The 22,866-nt window shown below is 45.8% G+C and overlaps 2 protein-coding genes across 3 annotated transcripts in view; one reads left to right on the top strand and one right to left on the bottom strand.

Moving 5' to 3' along the window:
- LOC142153288 (serine protease FAM111A-like) overlaps nt 1–7,903 on the bottom strand; it is a 34,669-nt gene extending 26,766 nt beyond the window's left edge. For both annotated transcript variants that reach the window (XM_075210740.1, XM_075210741.1), the window contains exon 1: nt 7,725–7,903. The gene's annotated coding sequence lies outside the window, so the exon portion shown is untranslated. The remainder of the gene's footprint in view (nt 1–7,724) is intronic.
- The window catches only part of LRTM2 (leucine rich repeat transmembrane protein 2), a 733,960-nt gene continuing 717,327 nt past the window's right edge, over nt 6,234–22,866 (top strand). Inside the window, exon 1 of the mRNA XM_075210746.1 lies at nt 6,234–6,279. The gene's annotated coding sequence lies outside the window, so the exon portion shown is untranslated. The remainder of the gene's footprint in view (nt 6,280–22,866) is intronic.

The raw sequence follows: 22,866 nt of genomic DNA, 5'->3' as shown, positions 1-22,866 counted from the left end.
TAGGGATCTCTGTAACTTAGTGTTGCTATTGACATAAAGTTCATGAGTTTTGGAAACAGATCCACTTATGTATCCGTCCTACTGTACCAGATGTGCCTGCTCTACCGACATATTCTAATGCTGCAAGCGCTAATCATACATGTAAGGTCTGTCTCAGGGGAGTTGGGTTTGGTAAGGTATAATAAAGGCTGCCTACAACTTCCTGGCTGGTGGTAGGAACAGGGCCGGCACGACTTGTATGCGAACCTAGGCAGTCGCTTATATTGCCAAGGTTTAGGAAGTGCTTAAAACTCTGAAACTCATTCAGTGTTGTTATTTTCCATGTGGTGCCCCCACCATTAGCACTAGCCACTGATATGGAGGAGCAGCAGCCAACGGCTTCTTACCTTTGAAGCTGCCAGATGATGCTCCTCCATGAGCTGTTACTGTGGAGCTGGATTATAATGTCACAGCCTTGTGCCACACTCTCACTTTAACAGCCACACTTTCATCTCCCTCATCCAGGACCGTCGGTAATGGTGCCAGTCATTTGTCTATCCAGCTCGAGAGAGAGGTGAGAGTGGGGCCCTGGATAATTGCTTATTGAACATATTTCTAAGAGAACTATCGAAGCTAAGGATATGATTATTATATTTTTACTTGTTTGCAATAAAAGATTGATAATTGAATTTAGTGGTCACGACTCTTTAACTCAGAGGCGTGCTGGCACTGGGGGCAGGGGGGCAACGCTATTAGGGCTGGGGGGTAGGCCGGCCGGCCACTTTCCCAGCTGCAAAATACAATACTTTCCCCCCGCGGCCGCATCTGACGTCATCAGATGCGGCCGCGTCAGCGCACAGATGACAGGGAATGCGGCCACATCCCTTTTCATGTGATGCGGCCGCCTGTGTGCCCCCCGGCCATGCCTCTCCCAGCCCGCGCCTGCTTTAACTCCTTCCAACCTGAAAGAACCTGTCACCGCAAACAGCAATAAACGGAGATCAGGACTGTCTTTATTAAGTGACAATCACTACATTTGTCAAAGTGCACCTAAAAATACAGAAGTACAACTGGAAGGTACAAAGTACATCCCATTAAAAGTATAGGATGACAGTAGTTTTCCGGCACCACTGCCCAGCCCCCCTGCTCCCCAGCCCAGTCCGCCCCCGAGTCCAACTATCAGTTATTATGTTATAACATGTTTCAGACCCGCAAGAAAAACTCTAATTGTTTTTGTCTGTCGCATCACAGAGTGTTATATTATCTGTAAAATATTTTTTCAGATCGTTGTATTCTTGCAAAACAGGTTTCACACAAGTTTCACATTCTTTAAAAATACGGCAACATCTGCTGATCCAGCTCAGACTCACATTAGACTAATCCTTGGTTTTATACAACATTGTGCGCTTTTTACAACTACCCACTTCACTGTTACTTGTCTTGATGAAAGAAAGGCCTCTAGGGAGGATTATTGCTCACAAGTAGAAACAGCTTTAATATATTATTTTCTATCAATATAACCCAGAAAAGCTAATAATAATTTGCAAATCGTATTCTATATTTTTAATTTGAGGATAATTGTGCAGTGCTTCCTTTTACTCATCCACAAAAGATCCAAGTATACCAGGCCCAGACTATTCTTTTCAGAGTTATTTTCGCAACGTGCAGTGGATTCCGCTATACATGCACCTCTCCCTCTGCACAATACAGCCCCCCCTCTGTCTGCACAGTACATGTCCCCTCCCCCTTTACTATACATGCACCTCGCCCTCTGCGCTGCACATTCCCCTCCTCCAGCTGCACAGTACATGTCCCCTCCCCCTTTACTATACATGCACCTCGCCCTCTGCGCTGCACATTCCCCCCCTCCAGCTGCACAGTACATGTCCCCTCCCCCTTTACTATACATGCACCTCGCCCTCTGCGCTGCACATTCCCCTCCTCCAGCTGCACAGTACATGTCCCCTCCCTCTTTGCTATACATGCACCTCTCCCTCTGCTCTGCACATGCCCCCCTCTCTCATTGCAGTAAATGCCCCCTAGCTCATCAAAATAAATGCCCCCCTCCCTCATCACAGTACATGCCCCCCTCCCTCATCAAATTAAATGCCCCCCTCCCTCATCACAGTACATGCCCCCCTCCCTCATCAAATTAAATGCCCCCCTCCCTCATCACAGTACATGCTTCCAATTAACTTACCTTGTTCTTGACGCAATGTGGCAACTCCCAGACACTGACAGACTGGGTGCGCACAGCGCAGTGATGATGTCACCACATCGCGCAGTTCCAGTCTATCAGTATCTGGGAGCTGCCGATTCGCAGATAGATGCAGAGTCATGGCGGACTGACCAGGGGGCCAGGACAGATGGAGGGGTCTGTCCGGACCCCTTACAGCTGTACCGCTTGTACCCCCCTGATGGTGGCCCTGCTGCTGCACATTACCTTTGTCTGTGCTTCCCCTGATATTCTGCCCCCACCCTGAACCCCCCAGTATCTACTGTGTCTCTGTCTGCTCTCTGGGGAGGGAGCTTCCCCCCTATCTCATAGTATACAATGTGCAAGCATGGTATGTTATAGTATATGTCTTAATTGAATAAACAAGTAGCCGTAATTAATATTTGATTCTCTATGTAATAATCTGACATATGACTGTCTTCTGAGCTTTACTATTATTATTATATGTTAGTTTATCTTTATTGTTACTTAAAGCTTTATGTTCGCAAAGGGCGGACACCAGCACACAGGTGTTGGACCTTATCTATAATTAGTTTGCTATACATACACTGAAAAATGCCTCTATAACATTCAGGGCCGGGATGGGACTAAAAGTCAGCCCTGGCATTTAAAGCACACAGGCCCACCTGTTGTGGGTTTCATGGACTATATTGTTGCACACTGATGCTGGCATAGTGTGCGTTGCTGGTGCAGTACAACATGATGTAGTATTTTGTGTTTGTGTGGAGGGTATTTATTTCTCCTAATGACCCGCAAACTTACATTATTATTAGTACCCCAATTACATCAATAAATACCATAACAGTAAATTATTTGTACCAAAATGACAGCAGTAAATAACCCCCCACACACACTCATACTACATCAATACCCACCCACATTACAGCAACCAGCATTATCCCCCCTTCCCCACATTACAGCAACCAGCATTACTCCCACATTACAGCAACCGTCGTCACCCCCCACATTGCAGCAATACCCTCTCCTACTTATTAGCAATACTAAGCCCCAAACACACTACAACATTGCCACCCCCACGCCACCCCACACTACAGCAATACCACCAATTATACAGGCGCCACTGCAGGAAACCAATGTTTTGCTATTTTCAAATCTCCCACAAAATAGCAACTTGCACACATATAGGTAACAGGTACCCTTTTCCCTCAATTAAATAGTAATGGCAGAATTTTCATGAATCATTCCACATGAAATAAAACTCTTAACAAATATATCAGAAAAAACATAACTATTGAACACGATCAGTTGAACCCATGCGGCCGCATTAAAAGTATTTCCATCTACAGCAAAATGTCAGAGAAAAATATTTTTTTTACTACAGTAACTGGATATGCGTCTTTTCTATTCATTTTAAATAACACAGTATATAAATTAAGGGGGGTAAAGGAGGTGGGTGAGAGATAAGTGGATGTAATCCATCAGTTTGATTAGATAGGAAACATTTAGATTATTTACCTGGAGACGTCTACCCCCTTGACTAACAGGCAGGGCCGACAAGAGGAATTTTGTGCCCCGTTACAGCAAGTTCTTTGGGCTCCCGTCATATTCAACAATGAGACACTTGCCTTTGGCAGAAGTTCATATTATGCCACACCGTAGTGCCCCCAGTTCATATTATATCACATCGCAGTGCCCCCAGGTCATATTATGCCACATAATATTACTCTCAATTAATATTTGGCCATGCAGTAGTGCCCACAAATCATATTATGGCATAGTAGTGCCCCCAAATCATATACCATACAGTAGTGCCCACAAATCATATTATGCCACAATAGTGCCCACAAATCATATTATGCCACAATAGTGCCCCCAAATAACAGTATGCCATACTAGTGCCCCAAATCAATAGTAGTGACCAGACAAAAACTCATTCACAAATAAAAATTGGTACAGCATATCAGATACTGAAAGTGTGAGTCCCAGGAGCAGCTTAATACCACTTTTACAATGCAAAGAAAATGATATATATTGACACAATCACAGATAAAACGTATGACAAGCAATGTTTTTTTCCTCTTAATTAAAAATCTCTGTACAGATAAATATGCAAGAAACATTACAGCGCAATAATGAGCAATACATAGTGCTTTAAACATCATTGGATACACAGTAGTGCCCCCAGTTCAAGAAAGGATGGTGAAAAACACATTGGATATGAGAAAATATATAAACTTACTTCATTATGGCATCCTGTGTTCTGTTCTCCTACTGGGCGCGCTGGGTGAGGAGGGATCAGCAGCTGTCAGCTCAGACAGGCAGTCGGGAGCAGGGACAGAGGGCAGTGGTCGAAGTGGAAATTTAGAAGTGGGGGCATTGAAAATATACGTGACACTTGTCCCCTCTGTGCATTCCCATTCTTCATTACTACTTGTGTTTTATGATGGCTGCACCCCTGACATTCCCATTCCCATTCCCATTCTTAAGATGTCTCTCCCTTTACACTTTCTTTTAGCTATGCCCTTGCATCTTATCCTTTGTCCCTCTCACCCCTCTTCCTGTACCCCTTTCCCCCTGGCTATCACCCCTCTTCCTGCACTCCCTTCCCCCTTGCTCTGTCACCCCTCTTCCTGCACCACCTTTTCCCCCTGGCTCTTTCACCCCTCTTCCTGCACCCCTTTTCCCCCTTGCTCTGTCACCCCTCTTCCTGCACCACCTTTTCCCCCTGGCTCTGTCACCCCACTTCCTGCACCCCTTTTCCCCCTGGCTCTGTCACCCCTCTTCCAGCACCCCCTTTTCCCCCTGGCTCTCTCACCCCTCTTCCAGCACTTCCTTTCCCCATGGCTCTCTCACCCCTCTTCCAGCATCCCCTTTTCCCCTTGGCTCTCTCACCCCTCTTCCAGCACCCTTTTAGCCCCTGGCTCTATCCAGGGGTGGATCTAGGCAACTGCTCTACCCGGGGCAATTTTAGGGGGGGGGGCGATTTATGCCCCGCCCCCTTTCTAATTTCTAAGGTTGCTGACGGCTGCACAGTATGTGCAGGTCCGTTCAGCATTGGCAGTGTGCTGTCCCGCTGCTCTGATTGTGTTTAAAACACAATCAGAGCAGCCGGGCAGCACACTGTCAATGCTGAACGGACCTGCACAGTGTGCAGTGTCAGCAGCAAGCCCCTGTTAGGGGGGGCGATCGCCCCGATTGCCCCCCTGGATCCGCCACTGGCTCTATCACCCCTTTTCCAGCACCCATTTTCCCCCTGGCTCTGTCACCCCTCTTCGAGCACCCCCTTTCCCCCTGGCTCTCTCACCCCTCTTCCAGCTCCCTCTTTTCCCCCTGGCTCTCTCACACCTCTTCCAGCACCCCCTTTTCCCACTGGCCCTCTGTCCTCTTCCTGCACTCCCTTCCTCCCTGGCTCTGTCACCCCTCTTCCTGCACTCCTGACAACTCCCCCCATCCCCCGCGAAAATCGTGGCACTTCCCGCGACCCCCCCCCCCCCCCCCGCGAAAATCACGGCACCCCCCGCACATTACCCTCCCCCATTCAGAAAAATAAAAATTTGCAAACTGTGTCCACATTACAGGGCACAGTGCAGAGGATAAGGGGAGAGGATAAGGGGAGAGGATAAGGCATACATGCCAACTCTCCCGGAAAGTCCGGGAGACTCCCGAAATTCGGGTCAGTCTCCCGGGCAAGCTGGCATTTTTCCCGCATCCCAATCTCACAAAAACCGCGTCATTTGATGTGATTCTCGGTGAATCACGCCATTTTGGAGGGCGGGACGAGGCCAATCGCGTCATTTTGGCCCGGCCCCCCTCGACGCAAATTACGGTTTCGCGGGGGGCGGGGCCAAAAAGACGCGATTGGGCCTCGTTCTGCCCCCTCCCGCCCTCCAGTCACGCCCCCTCTCCCGGAAATAAGTTTCCGGGAGTTGGTAAGTATGGGATAAGGAGAGAGGAAAGGAAGAGCCCTGATCCGTCGCGCAACGGAGGTGGCTGGTTCCTGAGGAGGAGCAAGACATCAGAAAGCCAGGGGAAGTGTCGGGCCGGCCCATCTAGCCATCGGCCCTTCTGGCATTTGCCAGAAGTGCCAGATGGCCAGTCCGGCCCTGATAACATTCCTATATTCTGCTCTCTGAGGAAGTTGGCAGATCATCATGAAAATGACTCCTAGGGATATATTTACTAAGAGGCAGTTCCAACGAACTGACGCTTCTCGGCGCTTTGCTGTAATTTTTTTAAAACAGCGATTTTATTAAAGACAAAACCTGATGGGTTTTGTCAGCAAAAATGACAACAAAGCACCAAGAAACAGTGGTTCGTCGGAACAGCCGCTTTGTAAATATACCCCCTAAACTTCAGACAATGGGGGTCATGCAGAGTTGAACGTAAGTAGCTCTTTTGAGGACATGTTGCTTTTTTTGCAATGCGTATGCTCAGAACAGAGGCACACGCAATAGCGATAGATGTAAAGTTGTACGGATCTCAGACTTATTAACCCTTACAACTGAGTGGGCGGAACGGAATGTGAATGGGCGTTTCAACGTTCCCTAATGTACAGTAAGGGCACGTTGACCCGTTGTGATCAGATGCAGAACTTACGGCTGACTGGGTTAGAGGTAAGTCAAAGTATGTTCTTGTAATTTACAACAACGAAACGTATGTGCAGCTCTTGAGCCATGCAGAGCCGTATGTATTGTTTCTACTGTGCATCCAGCCGCACAATAAGTACATCAGTACCTGCGTATCTTGCGGCAGATGCTGAATTAAATGTTTCCTTTGTTGAGTGCGACTCTACGTGGCCCACAAATATTACACCCATTTTATGCATGTTTTCTCCAGACGTACTTGGCATGCGACTTGCGTTCAACTCTGCCTCACCCTAAATATGTCATAATTCATTACTAACTAGAAGACTCCTAGAAGCTGGTGGATCATGTAATTGGAGCGTGCAGTAATGGTCACACATTCATCATCATCATCATCACCATTTATTTATATAGTGCCACTGATTCCGCAGCGCTGTACAGAGAACTCATTCACATCAGTCCCTGCCCCATTGGAGCTTACAGTCTAAATTCCCTAAAATACACACACAGGAGACTGAGAGAGAGAGAGACAGACTAGGGTCAATTTTGATAGCAGCCAATTAACCTACCAGTATGTTTTTTGGATTGTGGGAGGAAACCGGAGCACCCGGAGGAAACCCACGCAAACATGGGGAGAACATACAAACTCACAGATAAGGCCATGGTCGGGAATTGAACTCATGACCCCAGTGCTGTGGGGCAGAAGTGCTAACCACTGAGCCACCGTGCTGCACACATTGCATTTTCATACTAAATAAATCAGTATTTTAGGTATAGATTGTGAGTTCTTCAGGACAGAAACTTCTATCCACACTGATGACTCCTAAGCACTTGCTGTCTTCTACTATATTTATTTCATCCACTCATAACTATGTTACCTCTAATTTAAAGAACTTAATGCATTTTCACTACTATACAGATAACTATATACAGACATCTATTAGTAACATAAACTCATTATTTACCTTCAGTCACTGATATCCTCCCAGTTTACCCCCTGGTGTGTCCGTCCTCCAGATAAATGTATATACTCCACAGACAGATAATTCTGAGTTGCAGCAGGATTTGTCTCTGTACTGTGAGTCTCTGGACACTTCTCACAATGTTGTTTTATGGAAACAGAAAGTAATATAAAGTGCGGGAAAAATCAGTTTGAATTCAGCCAGTCTACGCCCTGCAGTGATTGTATAATAAGAAGATGACGTGTACTTGAATACACAGATGTTATTTGGTGGTTGTTCATCATGTGATCTGAACAAAGTTCATTCTAGAAGGCAGTAAATACAAGCACATACATATATAATGTGTAGGACACTGATTTCTGAACCTTCTCATATTGTGACACATCTGTTCCATAATGCATTTGTAGTGTTAGACCTGTATTAAAGTATTGTGATCAATTAGCTAAAAGTTAACTCTTTCCAACCCTGCTCATATATAAATTCTTCTGCAGCAATATCAATGTCCTCAGTGGTTTTACCATCATTTTACAGTTTGATGACCGGGCTCTGTAGTCTATGGGGATATAATCTCCTGCATAGTATATAGGGAGGGTGGTGCTGGATCTTGTACAGTGGGGGAAGCTGGGGTGAGTCATTTCTCTATACACGGTCCACAAGCTATACACAGTCTGTATTTAGTTTTAGTAAATGTAGTAATTTATGATTTTGACAGTTATTATATAATTTTTCCCTTTCTATTCAAACTTTGAATTACAATTTGTTTCCCACCATCACTTTCTTTCTATACTGTAAATTTCAGGTCTTGTACTATACATTATGGTGACATCCCAAATATTCAGGATGACAGTGAACCCAGTTTTATTATAGGGGACTGAGGTGTAAAATTAAAGAAGTTAATACTATTAATGAATGGAACATGTCTACTCTAGACATCTGCCAGTAGATATTTTAGTGCCATGTTGTACAGTGTTTCTAGTGTAGTCTATTGTTCATAAGGCGGCTGTCCCTTTAAATTATTACAAGTGCCCAGGTAAGCTGGCCACACATATTGTGATTTGTAGCCAACTTAGACCCATACCTGGGAGATCAAATTAAACAGATCCAAATTTTAGATGACCCGATTATTATTATTAATAGTATTATTTTCATTTATTTATATGGCGCCACAAGATATCCACAGTGTGCTGTACACAGTACAAACAGTTGACCATACAGGATAAAACAATGCAGAACAAACACCAAGTAAACCAAGACTCCAGAAGCTCCAGGCATAGCAATTACAGAGAAGTTGGAGCAGAAGAAATGGAATAGAGACAGGAGGGAGGAGGGCCCTGCTCGTAAGAGCTTACATCCTAAAGACCAGATTGTAAAGTGCACCATGCAGTCTACTCACCATGGTAACGAGACCCCCAACCACCCAGATGTTGTCCTTGCTACTGGGTTCTCACAATAATATAGCTGCTCATTTTTATATTAGAAACTCAGAGGTGTGCGCTTCTTGTCAAGTGCACAGTGCAAAAGCAAAAAGGTGCAAGGGGGTCTAGTCTATATGCTTCTCTACAAAATTAGAAGGGTCCCATTAGCTCCCAGTCTTTCACAACATGAAGTTCCTTAGTAGGCATTGGATAGGCATAAAACCTGTGTCATGAAGTCAACTGAAGCTCTTCCCCAAGCATTGACTCTTCCACTTCTCCAATGGAGGCTTGTATATGGTGGCCACCCTCTCTGAGTCTGAGCATTTCAAGCACCTCATTTTGCCATGACTAGGGGTACATAGCACCTTAGGCAACTGATATTTTTCCAGAAGACCAACTGAAGCCTCCTGACATCAACGAGGTACCTTAGACTCTCATGTCCCTGACAGATCTACACTTCCTAGTAGTTAAGTTGGTAATTACTAAACCTGCACTTCTGAACTTCAGACTTTATTAGCAAATTCACCTACCATCTCTGAGGGCTTCATGAACAGTTTGTGGTGGATGAATGGAATTAGTGAGGCTGTTTCCACTTCTACTTTCCCCGCTCTCCTCTCTTTCTTCACTGTTTACATCAATGCTCTGGAGCTGATGTAGGGAATGATGATTGTGAGGATACCAAGCTTATGTTTGGCCCACTTGTACCCTCTTAATTCTGGCTGGCCACACAGAGGTACCATATGAGCCACAAGATGGTACCCAGTACCCTTTAGAGGTTCTAAGTCACTCTGGCAACAACAGTTTGTAAGTACAATGGCACTGTCACGTTTGTAGTACTGAAGTAGCCACTGACTGGTATAGACACAAATAGATTGAGAGGCGCAGAGTCTAACGCAGCCTCGGTATTCACCAGGGACCCCCGCAAGGAGGTAGGGTTAGGGTTAGGAGGTATGGGCTTAGCTATAATGTGCACAAAAATCCCCCTACTTATGTATATACTGACACAAAGTGATTTATATATTGTTTGTTTTAGAGCGCCAGACTATCTCTTGATTCCACATGCACAGGGGTCTTAATTGGCCTGGCAACACTTTCTCAAATAAATTTATTCACTTGTACACAAATTTCATTAATTGAAAGGAGCGCACCTTGGTTATACTGATATCTAATTTTATATACAAAGCAGCATTGAGCTGGAAAAATGAATAAGCAAACATCAGTTGATACAATAGGCTGCTGCTACATTGGATAATTTGAAAAAGTTTAAATCACATTTTTTAGATGTTACTTATTGAATATTGCCATAGCTCTGTAATAGTCTGTATCAAATCCAAGTTATATAACAAAACAAAACCACTCTGTAAACTTTATGGTTTGTTTCTATGTGACAGAATATGTTTCCACCCACTCACCCATATACATATACATACATACGCTTCGAACCTGTAGAAAAATACATAACATGTAAATAAATTTATATAAAATATAAAGTAAAAGTATATTGATCCTAGTATACAATGATCGTGGCTGCTTAGAACTATAAACACTGAGATTATGGAGAAAGATTTGTTATGTCTCCTGCACCGACCACACTCACCAGCCTACATAAAGAGATATAAACCCCACACCCACAAATCCTCCACACATACCCTCTCACCCTGCTCCATCTCATGGCTGCTGGTAATATCTCACCTAACCCTGTGCCCCGTACAATCCCCATCTCTGCTCACACTCCTCACTCCACCCAAACCTTTCCATCCACTCCGTATTTGCAATGCCGCCAACCTTGGTCACATATTTCCACTACCCACCTCTTCCCTTCTCCTGTGCACTATGGAATGCCAGATCTGTTTGTAACAAACTTGCATCCACCCATGATGTATTTATTTCTACCTTCCTTGCCATTACTGAAACTTGGTTCACCTCCTCTGACAATACATCCACTGATGCTCTCTCCTACATAAATAGACTCCATTATTTACTTTGACGAAATGAGTGTGATAACCCTGTGATCATTCGGTTTCTCATTTCTCACATAATATGGATTATCGCTAGTACTTTTTATAGCCCATGCTTTTGTTCCCCAGCTCACCAAACTACAACTGCATTGTCCAATAACGTGGTTAAGGGGACATTGTAGTTCAGTGTAAATATGTATATTGTGTATTGTATATTGATGACTTGCAGTAAGTTTGCTATTCATTGTCCTTAAATTGAAACCAGGAGGGTTATGGGTAAAGATCAAGTGGTGTCCACAATACATTCATTCTCCCCCCTCCTTCCTCTACGGGAAGCATGGAACAGCTGGGGACCCTGTGACATCACAAAGTAGTGTTAGGGGTTAATTTTAGGAGGGGCTTACTGCTACCTCATCCTTGGAAATAGGGGAAGCCAATTAGCATCAATTGTTCTCCTTAGGACTAGTCCAGACGTTCTGTCTGTATCCCAGCAGGGGGCTTCTGTGAAAGTACAGCTCATCTTCACTGCCCTGTCCAAACCCCCTAGTCCTGCACTGGCCAATGGTTAAGAAGCATAGACCCAGGGGTTTGCCCAGGGAGGGGAAAGACTGTGGAAATTAGACCTGAGATATAAGGAATGAAGGGTGTTCATTCTAGGATTTCATTCATGAAGACTGCAAGATTTAGTTTTGAGTTGTCGTTCTCTACTAAAGTCTATATCTGCAGCTGAGAGAGATCCATGGGTTGTGAAGTCTGGACAGCCAGGTGACTATATCTCCTTATGCTATTGGGGTAAGGGACAGATAATGTAGTAAACCGGCCTGGCATTTATTTACTGTGTGTACATAATATTCTAGTGTTGTTTGTATGACAATAAAGATACTGTTGTATTTTTATAACTGCATTTTGCCTGAGTGACCATACGAATCCTAGAAGGTACTGGGTAGACTTCCCTGGCATAGGAAGGCACCCGTGGGTGGCCAGCCAGAGTGAAGTGGGTAGCATTGGGCCAGATAAACCCGGTATCTTTACATTTACATTCTTAGGCACAATTGTGTTCTGTTTGACTCCAAATACTATCTTTAACTCAATGGAACAGCCATGGGTACCAGATTCACCCCTAGCTATGCAAACATCTACATGGACCATTTCGAACAGAATTGCAAAATTGCTTTTGGGTCGAGCCAGTTGTTCTATGGTTGTTGATGATATTTTTATTATTTCGGACGGCACCGTTGATTCAATACAAAATGTTGTCAAATTTTTGAATAATAATGAATATAATTTAATTTTCACATGCACTTGGAGCCTGCAGATCTTACAATTCTGTTCCAAAACTAGATTCTTGCAATGACAGGCATGAAGCCAGAAGTATGATGAAAACAAAAGCTATTTATTGCAGTGAGAACACAATTCATTTAATGAAAGGTAAACTGCAAGGCAAACACAGACCAGATCAGGCTTGGCAAATAAAAAAACCTCCTGTGTGGCAGAATAACAAGTAAATAAAAGAGATATAACACAGCAGGTACAGATAACTTAGCTGAACTGAAAGATTAACAGCGAGAGCCAGGAATTCACAGGAACTGTAAGTTTGCAGTATGTCCAGGCATAAGACAGATATCAGGTTAACATACTTGTGACTGGCTACAAATGAGTAATATGTGGTTACTGAATAGCAGGTACAGGCATTTCACAGGAACAAAATGTAGCAAAGCAGGTAGTCCAAGGGAAAAACAAACAATGACCAGCCAGGTGCATGGGGAATAACAGGAATAAGTAATCAATGAGGCAGGTGCGGATAATTAACAAGGAGCAGAACATTAACTCCTGCCAATGAGGGGAAAATGTGCACAGGTAGAACAGTGGCACCTCTGGTGGAAAAGAGGTACTGCAGCCAGACACAAAACAAGAGCAGTGACTAAACATAGAGTCTTAACATACTCTCCCCTTAAGAAGCATATTCCTGAAGCTTGACAAAAGTTAAACTCAGGCTTTTCTCTTCTTTTGCTTTTTCGTTTTATGGGATCTCCTTGGAGAAAGCATTAAGCCCTTCTCCAACGGAGTGCAGTCAAGACTCAATTCTTCAAGAGCATAAGAAGAATTGGCAAGTTCATGTCACTCACCGTACTGTGAGTGCCTCTTCCCGGACATTTAGGAACCGTGGCCGTCCTCCATCCTGAGGGTCTGCGCATGCGCAGCCCTTTCCTATACTTCAGTGTATGTCCCTTTAACTCAATTGGCAGATCAGGCAACCTCCCTATATTAAGCACCTGTGGTCAACACCACGTTGCCTGATCTTGGAGTCTCATTCCTCATGAGTCACTGAAGGTGTTCCTGTATTCCTCGTGTTTTCAGCGCTGCTGATTTCTGTGGTTTCCAAACCACTTCTACCTCTGTGGTTTCCAAACCACTTCTACTACTGTGGTTCCCATACCACTTCTACCATCATCTGTATCATCGTGACTGTTAGCTGATTCCTATCCGCTGCCTCCGTGCACTACAGTCTTCCAAACCACTTCAACGCTATTACTTATCATTGTGACTGTTTGCTGATTCCTATCCGCTGCCTCCGTGCACTACAGCCCTCTAATCCACATCACGTTATTATATTTCACTGTGACTGTTTGCTGGTTCCTACCCGCTGCCTCTGTGCACTCCAACCGTTACTCTACATCCACTCACCTGTTCCTCATCAAGTCCGTGAGCTGATTCCTATCCGCTGCCTCCGTGCACTACAAGCCTCCAGCCTGCAACTCGCCTGTGTTCATTATCGTGACTGTTAGCTGTTGTCTATCCGCTGCTTCCGTGCACTACAGCCTCCAGCCTACAACTCGCCTGTGTTCATCATCGGGATTGTTAGCTGATGTCTATCCGCTGCTTCCGTGCACTACAGCCTCCAGCCTACAACTCGCCTGTGTTCATCATCGTGACAAGTTAGCTGATTCCTATCCGCTGCTCCTGTGCACTGCAGTCTCTTCTCAGCTCTCCTGTGTTTCCTCGAGTCTGCTGCTCTCATTGCCATTTGCTACTCTCCGTGATCAACAGCTCCTGGTCTACTCTGCTCTCCCGTGTTCCATCGCTACTGACAACTATTGGTTGCTACTGGTTACCTCCGGGTACCGCAGAGTCCTGCTGCTGCTGACCGCGCTATCACCCATCTACTGCTGATCCGCTCTCCACGCCTTCACGTGTCCCGCAGGTCTACCCTCCTGGCCGTATTGGATTTATATCTTATCAACTACCCCTCTGCTGGATCATCTCCACTCTCCGGGGTCCTGCTTGAGTCCGTTCCACGTGTTACTGATTCCTGTGGATTCGTGTCCCTGTTGGTCTACTTATCTGTGCGCTGCACCTACTGACCGCTGCCTCAGGTATCCTGGGACTTCTCATCCAGCCGGCCTCCTGCCGCTCAGGTATCCCTGCACTCCTATCTGACTGCCTGCTTCTGAACCACGGTATGCATACTTCTCATTGACTGTGCTGGTGTATTGCATATCTTGCTGGACTGTGTTGGTTCTCCTCTGGAGTCTGCTATCCGCTGAGTCTATTGCCATCATTGACTGTGTTAACTTGTGCTGGACTACTTCAAGAGACTTCCTATATTTGCAGACCTGTTCAGTCATTTATATATATATTGTGCATGTTACTGTGGATTGTATATAAGGTGCCTGTGTATATCCTGTGTTGCAGTCTCTCCCCGTGCACCTCCTCACATATATATTCAGTGGTACAACTTGCTGGCAGCAGACCACTGATCCCTGTTTCCAGTATCACCTGTTCCAGTATCCTCTCACATAGCAGTGGTACAACTTGCTATCGCAGACCACTGACTCCCCGGATACCTCCACTTGGATTCCACTCCTTCACTCAGACAGCGGTACCACTTGCTATCTGCAGACCGCTGACTCTCATCACCTCCTCGTTTCTGTTGGACATTCCTCCTCACTATAGCAGTGGTACAACTTGCTACCGCAGACCACTGACTACCTTCACGTGTCCTTGTCCTACAGTTCCTCGTGTACTATTACCTCCATATTACCAGTGCTGCTAGTCATAGACTTTCCTGAGCATCTCATCATCTGCTGCTTCCTGGTCCGTGATCACCCAGCTACCAGAGTACCCTATTACCATCTACATTGCTCTGGTAAGCCTACCACCTGGTGATCCCTGGGTAAAGACTCCTAGTGCCCGTGACAGTAAGATCAGGCCATGACAGACCCAGATACGGAACCTACAGCCAAAGAGATGCTGCAGCATCTGGTCAGCCGTGTAGAGCAACAGGATGCCCACCAACAGCTGTTACTTCAGTGTTATCAATCGTTAACCTCCCAAGGAACATCTGGACAGACAGTAACAGCTACTACTGAGGCTCCTGTGCTTTCCTCCGTTTCCCCAGTGCCATCCCAGGTGTCTACAGCTTCTACGCTTCACCTGCCTACTCCGTCAAAGTACGATGGGGACCCCAAAACTTGTAGGGGTTTCCTTAACCAATGTTCAGTCCATTTTGAGCTCCAACCTCAAAATTTTTCTACCCATCGTTCCAGAGTGGCCTATCTTATCTCTTTGTTTTCTGGACAAGCCCTGGCTTGGGCCTCCCCTCTGTGGGAGAGAAACGACCCAATATTGCAAGATAGTGCCAAATTCATTGCTACATTTCGAAGTGTGTTCGATGAACCAGGTCGTGTGACCTCCGCTGCTTCCAGCATCCTCCGTCTGCGACAAGGATCTCATACAGTAGGACAGTACGTCATTCAATTTAGGATCTTAGCCTCTGAACTTCAGTGGAACACTGAAGCCCTAGTTGCCGCCTTCTGGCAGGGGCTCTCCGATAAAATTAAAGATGCACTGACTACCCAGGAGCTTCCTTCGTCACTTGAAGATCTGATCTCTCTTTGCCATCGTGTTGATATGAGATTTCGTGAAAGGGAGGCTGAGAAAACAACTTCTGCTAAAGCACCTCTTCGTTCTAACCCTCAATTTCGTCCAGTTTCACCCTCTGTGATCCCCATGGAGATAGGACGTTCCAAATTATCTTCAGAGGAGAGGAAACGAAGAGTAAAGAATAGACTCTGTATCTATTGTGCTGATTCCACTCATATGCTCAGCTCTTGCCCTAAGAGATCGGGAAATGCCAGGCCCTAACTAGTTCTGGAGAGGTGAAGTTAGGGTCCCTGGAGTCCTCTCCATCTTCCATGAAATCTAAAGTCTGCGCCTTTGACGTTACGATTTCCTGTGCTACCAAAACCTTTGAGTCACAGGCATTGATTGATTCCGGAGCAGCAGGAAATTTTATTTCCAAATCATTAGTGAATCAATGGTCTCTACCTGTGATTACCTTAAAAACACCCATTACTGTGACGGCTATAGATGGATCACGTCTCATCAACGGTCTCATCACTCAGAGTACGTCTCCAGTAACCCTTCAGATTGGTGCCCTGCATCATGAAGAAATATCGTTTTTAATCCTTCCTGTTACGACAAGTCCAATTGTCTTAGGCCTTCCATGGCTTCAGTGTCACTCTCCCCAGATTGACTGGCGCACCCCTCAAGTCACGTCTTGGGGGTCTGAATGTCACCATCGTTGCCTTTCCCAAGTCATTCCTCTCAAAGTACAGCAATCTTCCATCTCATCTACCTCACCGGGACTCCCTCCTCAATATGCTTCATTTACTGATGTTTTTGATAAAGCTCAGTCTGAACGTCTTCCTCCTCATCGTTCTTGGGATTGTCCGATCGACCTTCTACCTGGCAAGACTCCCCCCAGGGGCCGGGTCTATCCACTCTCGTTACCTGAAACTCAAGCTACATCTGAGTATATACAGGAGAACCTCCAGCGTGGGTTTATTCGACCTTCCATCTCTCCCGCTGGAGCTGGGTTCTTCTTCGTTAAAAAGAAGGATGGATCTTTACGCCCTTGCATAGATTTTCGTGGACTCAATGCCATTACTATCAAGAATCGGTACCCCATTCCGCTGATCACTGAGCTATTCGATCGCATCAAGGGAGCCCGTATCTTTACTAAGTTGGATCTTCGTGGTGCCTACAATTTAATCAGAATCCGTTCCGGTGACGAATGGAAGACAGCGTTTAACACCAGAGACGGGCATTACGAATATCTGGTAATGCCTTTCGGGCTGTGTAATGCCCCCGCTGTTTTTCAAGGTTTCATCAATGAGATCTTCCGGGACTTATTATATGTATGTGTCGTCGTCTACCTGGACGACATATTGATTTTTTCACAGGACCTGCCTTCTCACCACCAACATGTGGCAGAAGTCCTTTCCAGGCTACGGAAAAATTCATTGTTCTGTAAATTAGAAAAATGTTCATTCGAATTACCCCAGATTCCATTCTTGGGGTATATAGTTTCCGGAGTTGGCCTGAAGATGGATCCCGACAAGGTGAATGCTGTACTACATTGGCCCCAGCCAACTACTCTTCGTGCTATCCAGCGTTTTTTAGGTTTTGCCAATTACTATAGACGCTTCATTCAAGACTTTTCTTCCATTGCATCTCCTATTGTGGCCCTGACTAGGAAGGGGGCTAATCCTAAGCAATGGTCACCTGAGGCTCTTCAAGCCTTTCAAACACTAAAAGAGTCCTTCTCTTCGGCTCCAATCCTTCGACAGCCTGATGTGACACTCCCCTTCTCCTGGAAGTAGATGCCTCTAATGTGGGCTTAGGAGCTATTCTCTCCCAACGCTCGGAACAGCAAAAATTTCATCCTTGTGCCTTCTATTCTCGGGGTCTCCTGCCCGCAGAGAAGAATTATACTATCGGGGACAAGGAGTTACTGGCTATCAAAGCTGCATTAGAGGAATGGAGATACTTATTGGAAGGAGCTCGCCATCCGGTGACGATCTTCACAGATCATAAGAACTTGTCATATCTCCAGTCTGCCCAATGCTTGAACCCTCGTCAAGCAAGATGGTCTCTTTTCTTTTCCCGTTTTGAATTAATAATAACCTTCAAACCAGCTGCCAAGAACAAAAAAGCTGACGCTTTATCTAGAGCTTTTGTGACGTCCTCTGATATAGAAGAGGTTTCCAACCATACCATTCTAGACCCCAAATGTATCTCACTGGCCGCTTCATCCACCAAAACGCTACCATTTGGGAAGACCCTCGTGCCTCCTACTCTAAGGAGGAAAATCCTTTCGTGGTTCCATGCCTCTCGTTTTTCTGGACACGCCGGTGAACACAAGACCTTTGAGATTCTCTCTCGAAGTTACTGGTGGCCTTCAATGAGGAGAGACGTCAAAGAGTTCATTGCTTCCTGTGAGCTATGTTCCCAGTTTAAATCCTCCCGCAGAACTCCAGCAGGGTTGCTGCGACCACTACCCATTCCGTCCAAACCGTGGACCCATATTAGTATGGATTTCATTACTGACTTACCACCTAGTAAGAATCATAACACTATTTGGGTGGTGGTGGACAGATTTTCGAAGATGGCTCATTTCATTCCTCTGGCTGGTTTGCCTTCCTCGTCCATTCTGGCTGAACATTTCATTAAAGAGATCTTCCGTATCCATGGATGTCCGTCTGAGATTGTGTCGGATAGAGGAGTACAATTCGTTTCCAGATTCTGGCGAGCCCTTTGTAAAACCTTGGGCATACGATTAGCACTCTCATCTTCTTACCATCCGCAATCTAACGGACAAACTGAACGTGTCAATCAAGATCTTGAGACCTTTATAAGGATGTTCTCATCAGCCAATCAAGACAACTGGGTAGAGTTGCTCCCTTGGGCTGAATTCGCCCATAACAACATGTATCATGAGTCATCATCCAAAACTCCATTTTTTGTGGTCTACGGTCACCATCCGTCTTTTCCGGAATTTCCTGCCCTCCCGCCCACCCAAGTTCCTGCGGTGGAAACTGTTTGTCAGACCTTTAAAAATATCTGGTCTCAGGTTAAAACCTGTTTAAAGAAGACATCTATCAAATATAAATCTTTCGCAAATAAGAAGAGGCGGGCTATTCCACCACTAAAAATTGGAGATCGTGTCTGGTTATCTACTAAAAACATTCGTTTGAAGGTTCCATCTATGAAATTCGCCCCTCGTTTTATTGGTCCATATAGGATCATTCAAGTAATCAATCCAGTATGTGTGAAACTTCTTCTTCCTAAGAATCTTCGGATTTCTAATGCCTTCCATGTGTCTTTACTCAAACCTCTTATTATCAACCGTTTCTCAAATCCTCCCTCAGCTCCGCAGCCAGTTCAAGTTCATCAGGAGGAGGATTTTGAGATTACTGAGGTACTAGACGCAAAAATTTCGCGAGGAGTCCTCCGTTTCCTCGTTCATTGGAAGGGCTTTGGTCCTGAGGAGCGCTCTTGGATCAAAGCTGAAGATCTTAATGCTCCTGCCCTTTTGAAGAAGTTCTACTCCAAAAATCCGGACAAGCCCGGTTCCAGGCGTTCTGTGCCCACCTTTAAAAGGGGGGGTACTGTCACTCACCGTACTGTGAGTGCCTCTTCCCGGACATTTAGGAACCGTGGCCGTCCTCCATCCTGAGGGTCTGCGCATGCGCAGCCCTTTCCTATACTTCAGTGTATGTCCCTTTAACTCAATTGGCAGATCAGGCAACCTCCCTATATTAAGCACCTGTGGTCAACACCACGTTGCCTGATCTTGGAGTCTCATTCCTCATGAGTCTCTGAAGGTGTTCCTGTATTCCTCGTGTTTTCAGCGCTGCTGATTTCTGTGGTTTCCAAACCACTTCTACCTCTGTGGTTTCCAAACCACTTCTACTACTGTGGTTCCCATACCACTTCTACCATCATCTGTATCATCGTGACTGTTAGCTGATTCCTATCCGCTGCCTCCGTGCACTACAGTCTTCCAAACCACTTCAACGCTATTACTTATCATTGTGACTGTTTGCTGATTCCTATCCGCTGCCTCCGTGCACTACAGCCCTCTAATCCACATCACGTTATTATATTTCACTGTGACTGTTTGCTGGTTCCTACCCGCTGCCTCTGTGCACTCCAACCGTTACTCTACATCCACTCACCTGTTCCTCATCAAGTCCGTGAGCTGATTCCTATCCGCTGCCTCCGTGCACTACAAGCCTCCAGCCTGCAACTCGCCTGTGTTCATTATCGTGACTATTAGCTGTTGTCTATCCGCTGCTTCCGTGCACTACAGCCTCCAGCCTACAACTCGCCTGTGTTCATCATCGGGATTGTTAGCTGATGTCTATCCGCTGCTTCCGTGCACTACAGCCTCCAGCCTACAACTCGCCTGTGTTCATCATCGTGACAAGTTAGCTGATTCCTATCCGCTGCTCCTGTGCACTGCAGTCTCTTCTCAGCTCTCCTGTGTTTCCTCGAGTCTGCTGCTCTCATTGCCATTTGCTACTCTCCGTGATCAACAGCTCCTGGTCTACTCTGCTCTCCCGTGTTCCATCGCTACTGACAACTATTGGTTGCTACTGGTTACCTCCGGGTACCGCAGAGTCCTGCTGCTGCTGACCGCGCTATCACCCATCTACTGCTGATCCGCTCTCCACGCCTTCACGTGTCCCGCAGGTCTACCCTCCTGGCAGTATTGGATTTATATCTTATCAACTACCCCTCTGCTGGATCATCTCCACTCTCCGGGGTCCTGCTTGAGTCCGTTCCACGTGTTACTGATTCCTGTGGATTCGTGTCCCTGTTGGTTTACTTATCTGTGCGCTGCACCTACTGACCGCTGCCTCAGGTATCCTGGGACTTCTCATCCAGCCGGCCTCCTGCCGCTCAGGTATCCCTGCACTCCTATCTGACTGCCTGCTTCTGAACCACGGTATGCATACTTCTCATTGACTGTGCTGGTGTATTGCATATCTTGCTGGACTGTGTTGGTTCTCCTCTGGAGTCTGCTATCCGCTGAGTCTATTGCCATCATTGACTGTGTTAACTTGTGCTGGACTACTTCAAGAGACTTCCTATATTTGCAGACCTGTTCAGTCATTTATATATATATTGTGCATGTTACTGTGGATTGTATATAAGGTGCCTGTGTATATCCTGTGTTGCAGTCTCTCCCCGTGCACCTCCTCACATATATATTCAGTGGTACAACTTGCTGGCAGCAGACCACTGATCCCTGTTTCCAGTATCACCTGTTCCAGTATCCTCTCACATAGCAGTGGTACAACTTGCTATCGCAGACCACTGACTCCCCGGATACCTCCACTTGGATTCCACTCCTTCACTCAGACAGCGGTACCACTTGCTATCTGCAGACCGCTGACTCTCATCACCTCCTCGTTTCTGTTGGACATTCCTCCTCACTATAGCAGTGGTACAACTTGCTACCGCAGACCACTGACTACCTTCACGTGTCCTTGTCCTACAGTTCCTCGTGTACTATTACCTCCATATTACCAGTGCTGCTAGTCATAGACTTTCCTGAGCATCTCATCATCTGCTGCTTCCTGGTCCGTGATCACCCAGCTACCAGAGTACCCTATTACCATCTACATTGCTCTGGTAAGCCTATCACCTGGTGATCCCTGGGTAAAGACTCCTAGTGCCCGTGACAGTTCATCTGCTAAGTCTTTAGAATCATCAAGAAATTCGGTCTCAGAGTCCCAGCCTAGAGTCGGGATTGGACTTTTTATTTTATTACAAGATGGTGATATGTCCATGAAGCCGGCAACCAAGGTTTGTAGTTGTTGTGAGTGATGCGGTCTGGGAAGGGGTTTGTCCTTGTTTATTTTACTTTTTGAAGACATACATAGACCAATTGAAGCCACATGCATAGATGATTTATGGATTAGCTCAGGAACTGATACAAAGGTCGGAATGTGAATGAAAACAGAAAAACTATGATCATGAGATTTGACTGTGGATGAAGTGTATTTCTGACAAAAGCATTAATTTTCCCACGACCGTGAGAAAATCCCCTAATACTATAAATAGACCTAGCACAAAGAGCTAAGCTCATTGCATACCGGAGCTCGTACTAGGTAGGACCTTTATTTAGTCTTAACCCTAGTGCTGCCAGACCACTGCTGGTTCCGTGAAAATCGGGGAAAATTTTGCGTGGGGTACCCCCGATTTTCATGGAACCAGCACTAGGCAAACCAGCCGGGGTTGGGGGCACTATAGCAGGGGGACACGCGGCAGGGGTCCCCCTGCCATAATGACTAACCAACCCCAGGCTGTTCAGCGCTGAGCTGGATTCCCTAGGGAGTGGGGTCCGCCAAAATTAACGAGCGGGTCCGCCCCCTAGGGACACCCAGCCCAGTGCTAATAGCACTAGGGCTCTTCCTACACTCCTGGGCGGTGGGTGTAGGGTAATAACGGCGATTTAATTGTTAAAAAAACAAACTGGCTCCATTTTGTTTTGTGGAACTACAAGTCCCAGACAGCCAGGTTGCCCTAAATAGTGTGGGCATGCTGCTACTTGTATAATTACAAGCACCAGCATACCCACGGCAGCCAGGGCATGTTGGCACCTGGAGAACCACAAGTGCCAACATGCCCTGACACCCACAGCTGGCTGGGACCTGTAGTTCCACAATACAGAATGTTTACAAAATCACCACACCCTCAGAACAACCACTAGCATTTGTTAAAAATAATAAACCCACAATAATGAGAGTAAACACCCTCATTTACACCACAGATTTTTATTAAAAATAATAAATTCCCCAAAATTCTCACCAATGAAGTTTTCATCTGTTGTCAAGCTACTTTTAATCCCAAAATGGCTGTAAACAAAGTCAAAAATACATTTGTATCCAAAGTCCATGTTTGCCCCTGTCCCAAAGT

Source organism: Mixophyes fleayi, chromosome 4 (genome assembly GCF_038048845.1).
Source record: "Mixophyes fleayi isolate aMixFle1 chromosome 4, aMixFle1.hap1, whole genome shotgun sequence".
NCBI classification, from domain to species: domain Eukaryota; kingdom Metazoa; phylum Chordata; class Amphibia; order Anura; family Limnodynastidae; genus Mixophyes; species Mixophyes fleayi.
This window is presented reverse-complemented; position numbering and strand designations above follow the sequence as displayed.